General features: G+C 40.7%; 1 protein-coding gene across 4 annotated transcripts in view; it reads left to right on the top strand.

Moving 5' to 3' along the window:
- Dll (homeotic protein distal-less) overlaps positions 1-12,905 on the top strand; it is an 82,747-nt gene that overhangs the window by 35,806 nt on the left and 34,036 nt on the right. The window lies entirely within an intron of this gene.

The raw sequence follows: 12,905 nt of genomic DNA, 5'->3' as shown, positions 1-12,905 counted from the left end.
CGTTTTATTCGATACGTTGGTAGCCGGTTCGGCCGAGATAGACGGCGTTATCAGGCCTAATAACGTGCGAGCGGGCGCGTTATTATTAACGACATTGCGTGTCATGGTGCCGGAGAACATGAACAGAGCACGTGGAAAGAGTACCAGTAGCTACAGGTGGTTCTGGAAGAGTGTGTGTTACATCTCCGTCTCGACTACCGATCGCTCTCTCGTGTTCCTTTTTCTTTCATATGAAGGCTTTATTTTCTCTCCATACTTATACATGTAGTATATACGTTATAGAGTAATGCGATTTCCTATTTAAAATGGACCGATTAAAATGAACAAATTTGCAAGATATTTTGTCACGTGACGGAATGTACCAAAATTCAGGTGCAAATTATATATAATTAAGTTTTGAGCGACAAATATAGAAGAAAAAGGAAAATGCATATTTATATTGATGAATATTTATGCCGAAATAGTTTTAGCTAAATGTCGTTTATTGCGCGACTTTTATATGAAAGGAAAATATATTTTAGATCTTCACTACGCATCGAGACACGATCAAGATAGTAGATCGCTTTTTTGTACGCACGCACGTACGTTCTGGAATAATTGTAAGTGAGACTTGTTAGATGCGGGATTCTGGTTCTTGCGAGAATAAACTCCCAAGCAGGGTCTGAAAAACACGGAATAATGCGGCGGCATTGTATGCGGTATAAATTCCTGAATGACTGGAATCCTGGTGCGATCATCAGATTCATCGAATGATGGAAAGCTAGGAGAACTACTACGTGCTCTTTCAAGAATTGCGTAGGATGCTAGTCATACGTGATATGACTCGTAACGTCAATGACTGATTAACGCATTGTCACCCTGATACGACTAATAGTTCAAAGTCGCCGTCGAGTATTGAATACGCTCTTTTTTCTAGAGTAATTATATTTTATATTTATTTGAAACAAAATTAATGGATTGATGTTAATGATTGATGCAGGTTTAAAGATTTCGTATTAAGTTTAAAAAGAGATTAATTTTAATTAAAAATATCCTTTTATTAGTTAATATTTTTCAGAATACTTTGTCGAATATATATATCGGATCAGTCTCATAATACTTTCAGAAGAAATAAAAGAATAAATAATTACCAGAATTTTGAAATTTTAAGAGGAAGATATTCCACGAGTCCCATTTGGCCCCCTGAAATACTGGCGGCGCCTATAACAGCCGACAAAGATCGTCTCCAGGTTCTGTCGCGTCCAAAATGGCACAATAAGTCTGTGGTGTAGATTGCTGAAGCGGCGAACGCCGTTAATGAACTAGTTGTCAGATTTCTGCGAAATAATGGATCCGCAAGGAGTCATGCGTCTCCGGCGATACGCGCGTGTGCGTGCATCCCGCATACGTCGCACGCATATACTCGCCCGGATCCGACTCCGAGAAGAAGAAATTACGTAAGCCCGATTCCCCGCTTCGAACTGCGACACACGCGTGGCGCGTAATAGTCCATTCCGTTCTGTCCTCCGTGGCTTCCTCGTCTTTCTATGGCCGGCTTTCGTCCCTCGATCCGAATCGACGATATATACCCGGAGCGGAGGCGTACGGTCGTGTGCGTGCGAATACGCGCGGTTGCGTAAGGTCGCGAACGAACGGCGCATCCGGCCCTTTCGACTCATCGGATAGGAAGGACCGGAAGTCCTTTGACCGATTGGTAATTCGGAACGCACGTTCGAAAGGAGCGACTGATTAGCGGCGCCGCGCCGCGTCGGTCCGCGTTGCAATTCAATCGCGAAATTTGATTGCGGTTACAATCGCGCGTGAATTCTATTTAGTCATCTACATTTAACGGGATTATTAAAATTCTTATCGATAAGTTACGTCTCGTTAACATTGGTATTTTATTTCTCATCAAGTGTGCCGACATATTCTTTTTGAGATAAATCTAGATTATCGAAGATTAATGTATGAATGTAATGGAAAGCTCGAACGCGCATCTATCGAGAAGATCGAACTGCGTGCTACGCATAACCCATTCGGCTTCCAGGCGAACTCAACGGTGCATTTGCACGTCACTTCCTGAGCTGCCGCTCGATCCGCATCGGCAGAAAGCGGATTATCATTTATCTCATTTCAGGTTCGTGCGGAGATGGATAAGGCGCCGTTAATTCGCAAAATCTTTCCAATCGCTTTAAAGCGCCGCGAAGCGGTCTTTCTCATTACTCACGACTTTTGAACTTCGTCGTCTGTCGTACCTCATTGCTCGTGAGATAAATCTCAACTGGTCTTTCAGCATCTGATACCAATTAGATAAATAAATAGCATGCAGTATTATTTATAGCATCAGTTATCTAGAAACTATATAAATAGCAGTATCGTTTATAGCAGATATCTATATAGAATATTTAAGATCCCCCGATATTAAATGCATTATTAGATAACGTCCCGATATTAAATTTCTACAATCACGTCTGTGACTAGACGGATTTATATCGCACATTCAACGTTCGATTGTAATTGCCAATTAACGCTACAACCGAAATTTTATTACAGAAAGTATTGGAAAATTTTTGACAATTATTTAGAGCGTCACTCGCAACTCTATCCACGATGCGGAATTCAAGGGTGATGAGGCAAGAAAGTGAGAGCAATGCGCATTACGATTACGAATGAACCACGAGGCAGTAATGTCACTAATGAATAACGCGTGGCATCGGTCGCGCGCGCGGAAAAATGCGAATGATGAACGAACGCGACATCGTCTATTGTAGGTACATCCGTCGCAGTGAAGTGCACATGCGTTGTTTATTACGTAAGCGCCAGTCCAGTCCTACCTATTAATCTCAGCTCAGTTGTAATTAATGAGCAGCGTTCCGCTGTGGTAGTCTTTTTTTTCATCTTATTCTTCCTCTTCGTGCTGAATCGGCTCGATGTAGAGCAGACAAAGTTCTAAGATTATTATGTATAACATAGTAAGATATTTATGCCTAGAGACTAGCAAGTGCAAAGTATTATGCAAATCGGTATACGAGTCATGGAAGTGACCTACAATTGACGGGTAGTGTTTAGCGTTGAAAAAAAGTTGATTTTGAAACATCATCGCTTCTCTCGTACATTTTTATGCGCACTTTATAAATGCGCGGAAGTAATATTGGCGAGGAAGCAATAATATGTTGGTAACGTAATGACGTGAATAATTACAATCATTTTTTTTGCGCGGGATGTGTTTGATGTGTAATTAATGTATTGGAATTTCAAAATAAAAATAAAAACGAAAATTACACATCTGACATTTACCTATTTCCTGCTCATTTTAACTCTCAATTTTTGCACGTGTGCATAATGTAACGATGCAAATCGATCAACTTGACAAATGATTTTATCAATTGCAGTAATTTTATGATAATTGATAATAAGGCAGTTAATATACTGTTTGAGGATAATATATACGTCAAGAAGAATGGTAACATGAAAAATAAATGATTATTTTTGAATAAATTTAAAGCGGTAGCATTTAAGTGTATCGAGAATAACGTTTTAGCAAAACGCGATGCGTCGTGATACTGACCAAATAGATTCACCTTTTTGAATGCCTTTTATGGACCGATGTCGGCGTCCCTCGACTAGACGATCAGTTGATCGCGATAAAGCAAATTTTTCGTATCTATCCGTGGCGGCCTGGCATAAATCGCGCTCGGACGGTTAATTAAACCGTTGGCTATCGCGACGATTAATCTATCGACATTTCCTCCTGGCCACTGGCTTCTTCATTCTCCCGATCTTTCTTTTCTATCGCATATGTCCACCTCTCTTTTCCTGGATATGTAAGGTTCGATATATATATACCTCCATTAATGAGAGCGCAAATTGACCCGTGACAGATGACTGTAATTGTACGATAAACATAATTATTACGATACGATGATTTCGTTCGTCGTGTAAAGAAGAAAGGAGCGAGGTGGCGCATATCGACCGCAGACGAGAGCTTAAAGTGTATGTCCACACGCGCAAGACACGTGTATAGAGGCGCAGAAACGACTAGGAGGTAAGATCCTCCGTTCTCGGTTTCTACCGACTTCGGTGTCTTAGACCCGCTCTTGCACATGTGTACGCCGGCATGTCAAGCGGTGAATATTTATGACCGACCTCTCGCTGCCGCGATCGCGGCCTATCCGCGCCCGGCGAGAGCCAAGAAATCCGCCGCATTCTGGAAAAGAGAGATACGTATACGCTACGGATCGTTCTGATTTATAGTCGCGCGAATCCGCTCGGCCAGTGCCGCTCAATCGGCCGGATACGCTGCGCGATTTCCGTCGAGCGCCACGCTCGTAATCGATAACCAAGATTGAAACGCGGTGAAATATGTATAAGAGTGTGATGGGAGGAACGCGGAATAAATACGAGTATCTAATACTCATGGAATTTTTTCTTAACGGCATTGGAAGGGTGCGGGAATAAATACCTCTATCTTTACATTGCCATTCAGTCTCGTCTAAGAAATGCTTGTAATTTTAAATACGCACTTGTTCTAAAAGGATAAAAATTGTTTTCAAGATAAAAATAGATAGATATAATTTCTAACGATGAAACTTTGCATAATCGATGGGATAATGATAATCGTTTTTTTTTTATCCGAGCGCAGATTGGTTTCGTGGGATGCATCGTGGCGTGAATCACACGTTTCGCTTCCCACTCCGTAATCGTCTATTGACTACTCCACGTGTAATTGTGATCCCCGCACGTAATTTAATGCACGCTCTACATCCGTATGGTCATATCAATCCCCTTACGAGTCCCTCTGAAGCATCCGATCTCTCCTTGGATATTTAATTAACTTACTCAATATAATGAGAAAATTCATTTATTGATTTCCATATTACTTTACGATATTAGCTAAGAATGATGATTGTGTTGAGGCACTAAAACATTCTAGCTGCGGTTGATGATTATATGATTCCATTATATTACTATTCTATTACTATATATTAACAGTTCATTAACCTCAGATTTAATGTTTAGCTGGAATTATTTACGAGAACCATTAATCCAGTATTTTGTCTGTAATCTTGTCTTGTCTATATAAATAGGAAGACTATTTAATTAGAATAGAAAGATTACTTAACGTTAGAACATTTTATTTAAGGATTATACACACACAGAGAGAGAACTCCATACGACCATCGTGATGATAACGCACAAATCGTATATATATTTATATATAAATATATACATAGATATACACGTATATATACATGTAATTGAGTTATCAAAGAAAATACGAGTATAATCTACTTCGATGAAATCGCATTGCATTGGTATGAACAAAGGCAGACAGCGAAAATATGTGCTGGCCGGCGTGTGAAGGAAACAAACTGCTGGCCTAATGTGTGTCGGGATACCAACACGGCGCGTTGATTTATATAAGCGAATCGATTGGATCAGTGCCGCTCAATCGACCTGTACATGCTCTAATCGGCGTTATACAGGACCGCATTAGATCGGTGTCGAGTGCCCCGCGATGCAATTTACACGTTTCTCCTGCAATTTCTCTCCTCTCTATTTTCTTTCCGTTCTTTCGTTCACGCTCCAACTCACATACTATCCACAACTTTTATGTGATTTGCGCCGCCGGGGCTTTTACACTACACCGCGTGCCGCTAAACCGGTATAATCGCAGATTATAATTATATTTCTAACAAACTCGTTAGTTAGCGATAATAATAATAATGATGATGGTAATAACATGTATTAACAGGTTGAATCGTAGGAAAAATTGTCTGACTCTATATCTCAGATGTTTTGAGTAGTGCTGAATGATATAATAATTGGTTGATACATATTAGAAGGTGCGTTTATATAATTAAAAATCAGGGCAGAGAGGAGAGGGAGATCCTGCAGGGTCGAAAAAGTGGCGCGCGGCTAAATGCCGTTAAATCATACAACGCTGGAACAGGAATTTCAAGTTCCAAGTGCCGCGAACGCGTTGCGTTTGCGGTACGCAGCGTAGAACGTGGTGGAAAATTATGTGAAAGATGAAGGCTCTGACAAGTTTCGTTATCGTCCGCGTTTTTTCTGCTCCCACCGTCGCGTCGCCGATCATCGGGTCTCTCGCTAAGTCGGGAATGACTTCGGCTCGGATACGCTCTATTTTGGTGTTCACTATAAGAGAACACTCGCATTATCTTACTGCTAGGTGTATCTTTTGTTAAGCCTGTTGAATAAAGCATAGCCGTAGTGACGGAAGAGTATCGATTTAGCGTCGCGGTAACGTCAGGCCGTAACGTACAGGTTGTACCGTTTCCACCTGAAACACCGATTTCCATTCAAGGAAATAAAATATTCTTCAATTTCATGATAATCGCCGCGCACGATGAATGACAATAACAATTCTTAAGAGTACGCTTCGCAGTGAAAAATATTCCGTTATCGGTATCGTTTCAAACGAATCTCCACGTATATACGTCTCATTAATTTGACGTATAACCCATTGCGTTAAAAATTATACAAACACTCGAAACACGAGCGCGGCCGAAATAACTTTCGGACACGCGAAATTCGGGTTCCTTTTACGAGAACGACGACGAGAACTCCGGCGATCTGATAACATTGCAGGAAATTATGCGGGAACGAGTGCGATGCGTCGTGCTCCTCTTTCGATGGTGAAAGCCATTCTGGTCCTCGCGAGGCGAAACACTTCGCGGCACGCCTACGTACTTCGGGCATACGCGAATTCCTTTTCTACCTCGTTGCGGCACCTCGCACACTTCCTTGTTCCGTTCGCGAGCGGATATGAACTTTTACCGCGCGCAGAGTAAAAGCAGCGCTGCAGCGTCTCGTTCGCCGGTATATGTCTCGTGCCGATTAAATCCTATAAATCCCTCACCAGCAAAGGAAGGATTACCTACTTACCCTATGACGATCCTCTCATTAGAAAGCGGGATGCGAGCCTCGCGAGTTGATCGTTGAGTGTTGACGACAGCTGCTCCTTTCAATCAGATTTTATTAGAGAAATAGTGGGCTTTTTGGATTTGATGAAGTAAAATAAAAATTGAAAGTACTGTATTGCTTGTGCGTGCGCGTTCACACAATTTTATTATGTGTAATGAAAGTAACGGTGAAATAACGTTACAGAGGAGGCTTGCACATTTTATAACTCCTATAATTTATCGACAACAAAGTAATTCGGTTTTGATGAGCTGTTACGTATTCAGAATAGAGATTTATTTTGTGTAAAAATACTCGCTCTAAAAATACCGCGGCTTGATGAGAGCACAAAGCAATGGAACAAGATGCCACGAAGATTCGACGTATCGTAGACATGGGTTTAACGAGCTATTAACGGACACTTGCTTAATTACGAGCTGCCAATAATGCTAGAAATAACAGTGAGCCGTTAACGACTCAATAGTACACCGAGACTTTGTGGTCTTAGTTGGCTCGCTACGAAATAGGCAGCGCCAATACCGGTACCAGTTTCCTAGATTAACTTTTTCCTTGGGAACGAACCTTAACGGCTAATGCGTAAGCATCCCTTTCCGGGAATGCGTTAATTCAAATCCGACGTATGATTCTTACGAGCATGGAATCGAGTAAAAGCAATAAAAGGCAAATTCTTTTGGATAACAAATGTTAAATGTTAATGTTAAAATAATGAAAAGATATATATAATATAAATTTTATAGGGAATTATTGATGATCAAAACAGCATCAAGATAGAAAAATCATCTTTATTGATACATGAATTTCCTAGATGTTCCTAGTAATTTCTTAGTGTGAGACACGTGTAAACCTGGCCTGTTTTGGTTAAACGGCGTCGATGTTTCTATTTTTAACACCTAATAACAGCGGTTTTTGCCACATTCACGTCCTAATAGAAAATTAGTATCGTCTTACTGCGGCAGTTTTGGGTACTGGCGAGGCCGCAGGACTGCACCTAAGCACGAAAAGCGAATAGCAGTATATAATGTCTATAGGTATATAGGATGTGTCGAGGTACGCCCACAATGGTCCTGCCAGTGTTTCTCAATTCGTACCTTTCTCAATACGGACTTTACATTGGTATCATATGCGGTCAGTGGTTGCTAGCACATTAAATGTTGTCTCGAATCATTATCTATTAAATTCTTTATTTGAAAACTATGTATTTATCATCTTCAATATTAGTATATTTTTAATTCTTCATATTCAATATTAATGCTTCATGTTTTTGTAAGCCTTAGACACTTGATTTTAGAACAACATTCCGCGCAAATTCCACCAGTAATACTAAAAAGTGATCTAAACTACAAATCAATTTTACATCCGCGACTTCAACAACTCAATCAATATAAGTAATTACGTATGTCTCACTTTATGCGCCTACTTTGCAATTAAAACTGTCTGCAATCTTCCACATAATTTCATTAGTTATGCGGTGAATTATGAGTATTGGAATTATACTGGCAGTTTCAACAGTATAAATAATGATTATTTTTTATTCGATATCACAATGTCTATCTCTCGTTGCGATTAAATCTTCCGTTGCTCGAAAAGTAGCAGAAACTAAGTTCAACATTTTTGCTTCAGAAATTTGCATTCATAAATTTATTCATATATACGATTTTTAATTTATCTATCGTTTATTCAGAATGTTTATAAATATCGACTTGCATACGTACATAAATTTTACATACGTATATAAATCTTTTTAAACAGATATAACTTGAAAACTCGTATGGATTATATTACGTAAACGCGCGTACAGTATGTCATATCAAAATCTCATTTAAAAAGGCAATATATCGGCGGCGAAGCAATTAATACCGCAATTAACACGGAAAGTTTGTGATTCCTCATCAGGCGAGCCGAAAAGCGTTAAGTACCACTGTGCTGCGAATTTACTGGGGGGAAGTCTTGATGCACAGCCTGATTTTTGGCAAGGAGGGACCTCCTCCTTCGTCATCGGTACGAGTTTTAATGCGTTTTACGGCCCCGACTAAAAACCCATTAAGGGCCCGTCGGCGGGTGGGAGGACAAATGCCCCCTTCCTCAAGGACGCGCTGAAAATTATTTCCTCTCTCTCTTTCCCTGCGAAGAGAATGAAACTTCGCACTTGGAGCCCGGCTCGTAGTGATCCAGCTGACGTTTTAAAGTTTCATCTCCCTCGTATTCTTCGTTTTCCAGGGGAAATAAAGGAAGGAATTTAAATTGCGACAGGCGGCTTTTAAAGGACTAACGAGAAAAATGTTACTTGCGCGAGATTTCTAATGAAGTTGCCAAAGCGATTACAGTTTTATAATACGAGATGTATAAGCCATTGCGCTTATATTCAGTTATGGATTCCCAATTTATTATTATTTATTATTCAGTTATGGATTCCCAACTTACTATTCTAATGTTGTACTTTTAATGTATCATTATCTGAATATGATACCTGTTTTTTTTATTAAGTAATTCAGTTATTAAGTAGTTTATAAACAGTCGATTGCGCTAAATTCCACATGGATTAAGAACGAATAAAACAGCGAATCGCCGATCGGTGTCGTGGCGGATGTACAGCTTATCGACTTTCAATCAGCGATACCGGCTGATGCCCGCACTTTTCGTCCTTGTAAATTCCCGTGAAAAGGCCAGTTGCGTGTCTGGCCACGCAGATCGCACGCACGAAACCATGCCGGCCCGTTCTGCGGGTAAGAATCCCTCGAATCAAACAGCGCAAAATGCATTACATTTGCATCATATCAATTATAAATAAGTTATATGAATTCCATAAAAAGCGATACGATACGATGCACTAGCTTCCACTATTAAAATTGATAACGAATGTAATGTTACGTATAATGTAAATGTATTTTGTTGGTACTCGAAGTAACATGTTACGCCAAGCATACATTAAGCATAAATTTATTCAATCTGAGTGCGTGGCGAGTAAATACATGACAAATGTATGGAGTGTTGTATGCGCGTCCGAGGCTTATTCGCATAACACTTATCAACACTGATAATCGCGAAGTTATATCGATTTGACTCATAAATTTTTTGAAGCATATAAAAAAAACGTCATTACACTTAATGCATATTATATTATAATTACACCGCAGTTTACACTGATATAATCTGCCTAATAAGATATTTGAACTTTACGAAAACATGATTTTCACATTTTACGATCGACGCAGAGATAGATTTATGAAAAATGACCTGTTTCTGATTCGTTGCAACATGTCTTATATACCCGATATTATAGATTCATCGTAATATTATTTGATATATTTAAGATCACGAATCTTAATTGGTTTATTTTCGGAAAAAAAAAAGAAACTTTCTGCTGCGTAAAGTTGATGTAAATGATATATCAGCGATAGACTCTTTATTCTAAATACAATTGAATAATTATCAAAAATATTACCATCCAGATATTAATTACAGCTTCCGCGTACAATCTCCATTCGAATACTTTATACTGCTTTTGCCTACAAATATTAATAAAATATTTATATTATTACTTGGTCGTGGATAGAAACAACTAGTTTCCGCTGTGTGGACTCGCATTTTAATTACTGAATTTTATATGTGTATATTTTATCACGATGATACCTTGTGCGGTTCAATCACTTTTATCTTCACGATACGTCTATCGTCTTCCTCCGCGTAACCAGTCTGAAATTATCTTTTTAATTTCTCCGGCACATTGAAAAGCGTCATCCCCAGTAAGAAACGCCTTTTTAATCTCTAGCTCCTTTGATTGAGAAGAGAGGAAAGGAGATGAGATGAGCATGGGACATCGCGTATATGATGGCGTGTTTGGCGTTAAACATCGCCCTCCCTACGTTTATTAAATGTGTCGTCGCAACCCTAAATACAGGGCGATTGTTCGATACCCGCATTTGTCGCTAAACGTGTAACGAACACGGATTAAAATTGTCGATAAAGACCCTCGATAATCGACATTGTAAGCACTACCACCGCATCTATTCTTTAAAAAACTGTCAAAAAGCACAACAAAAAGAAACTGGGCAAGAAGAACTCGCGTTGTCATTTGCATGAAATCGAACTACCGACTATCGATTCTATTATCGTTAAGAATTACGTACGCCTCTTGAATTATACATGACCCCGCTCCACCCTTCGACCGTACCGCAGCGCGTACACTGCACTACGCCGCGCCGCACCGCGCCGAACAGACGCACAGCGGCGAGCGGGAGAGCAGGACGAGGCGAGAGCAAAAAAAGGGGGGCAGACAGGTAAGAGAAGGAGCACGGGCATGGTATTGATGCATAAAACGTGCATATTTACGAAGCCTGTTTTCACGGATGTGAACACCCGGTATGCGCGCGGGTACACGGGAAGAGAGAGCAGGGTGGCTGTAGAGCGGGGAAGGAGAGGGCCCGCGCGGAGGACCCCGCGCCGCATCGCGCATCGCGCCGTGCAGCGCCATTTATTTATTTTACCCCGGCGGATGGATAGAGAACTCGTTTGCGGCGCGCGGATGTACGCTCGCACGTCCGCGCGCGGTGTATACTTAACGGGGGGCGCGTACGTGCGATGCGGAAAGCGCGCCGGATCCTCCTCGCCGTGTAATGGACGACGACGGCGGCGGCGGCGTCCGGCACCGCCGGCCGCGCCGCCGGCTAAACGCGGAGGCCCGGCCCGTTCTCGCTACCGTTCGCTCCGATTTTTCCGGGCCCGAAACGCGCCCCGCGGAACGCGCGAGATTACCAGCTCCGGATCCGGCGAAATTACCGGGATGGCGAACGCGCACCGAGGCTAATCCGCCCGAGTTCGAGAGAGAGAGAAAGGGGAAGAGATTACAACGGGTTTATACTACCGCGGGAAGGCGGCACGGTATTACTGGGAAATGGATACTTTGTCGATGATAGCGTAGTTGCCCGCTGAAATTAACGTCGGATTGCCTAAGTACCGAGAAGCTCGCGCCTCAGTTAATTGCGCGTATGAAGCCTTAGTCCCTCGATTAACTCCAATTGCGGTTAACTAAACCTTTTCTTATCCTCTGTATTATGTGACTGGTACTATTATTTAAGAAAGACAGAAAGAAAGACTTTAAAATAAACATTAAAAATAGATGTTGACGAAAGTGGTTCGCTTAAGACAGTTTTTACGGTAAGCTAGGTAAGGATAATAACTTAAAAATATTACATAAGAATCCAATTTAGAACATGAAATTAATCGAAGCTAATAATTATTACTACGTTGGGAAATAATACGTCATTTTATCATTGCACGTAGCCCGAGGCTATAGAACGATACAATAGATAACTCGCAACGTTCGCTATTCGGTATGAATGCATCGCGTTTCTAAGATAAAAATTCAGAGATATTTTGCTCTCTATTTAATAAATCAATCTTGTTATGCCCGCGCATGATCAGTACTGTAATTGTGCATTAATGCATACGCGCGATGAGTTTTTTCCCACACGATAAGCTATATTTACGTATGATAATGTTTTCACATGAAGTCACAATAGGTACATTACTCACATATATTATAATAATGTTCATAAACACGTATATTTTTAGAAATTTAGATAGATCAAGAGGGAGAGAGAAAGAGAGAGAGAGAGAGAGAGAGAGAGAGAGAGAGAGAGAGAGAGAGAGAGAGAGAGAGAGAGAGAGAGAGAGAGAGAGAGAGAGGAGAGAGAGAGAGAGAGAGAGAGAGAGAGAGAGAGAGAGAGAGAGAGAGAGAGAGAGAGAGGAAGTCATTCAAGAAAACATACACCAAAAGGTGAACATATAATTACTATTTTATATTATTATATTCTTTACATTACAGTGGTAGATTAATTGTATGATAAATTTGTTGATGTTGTCTGTTTCGTAATCACAAACATGTTTCCGACGAATTGTGTTTCTTCACCTATCATACTTCGCTTATTGTGATAAAAACGATATTGGTCGACAAAAGTGATTTCCTGTCGGAGCACGTGATC

Source organism: Temnothorax nylanderi, unplaced genomic scaffold (genome assembly GCF_030848795.1).
Source record: "Temnothorax nylanderi isolate EJ_2023f unplaced genomic scaffold, tnyl_v1.0 TNYL_tig0147_pilon, whole genome shotgun sequence".
NCBI classification, from domain to species: domain Eukaryota; kingdom Metazoa; phylum Arthropoda; class Insecta; order Hymenoptera; family Formicidae; genus Temnothorax; species Temnothorax nylanderi.
This window is presented reverse-complemented; position numbering and strand designations above follow the sequence as displayed.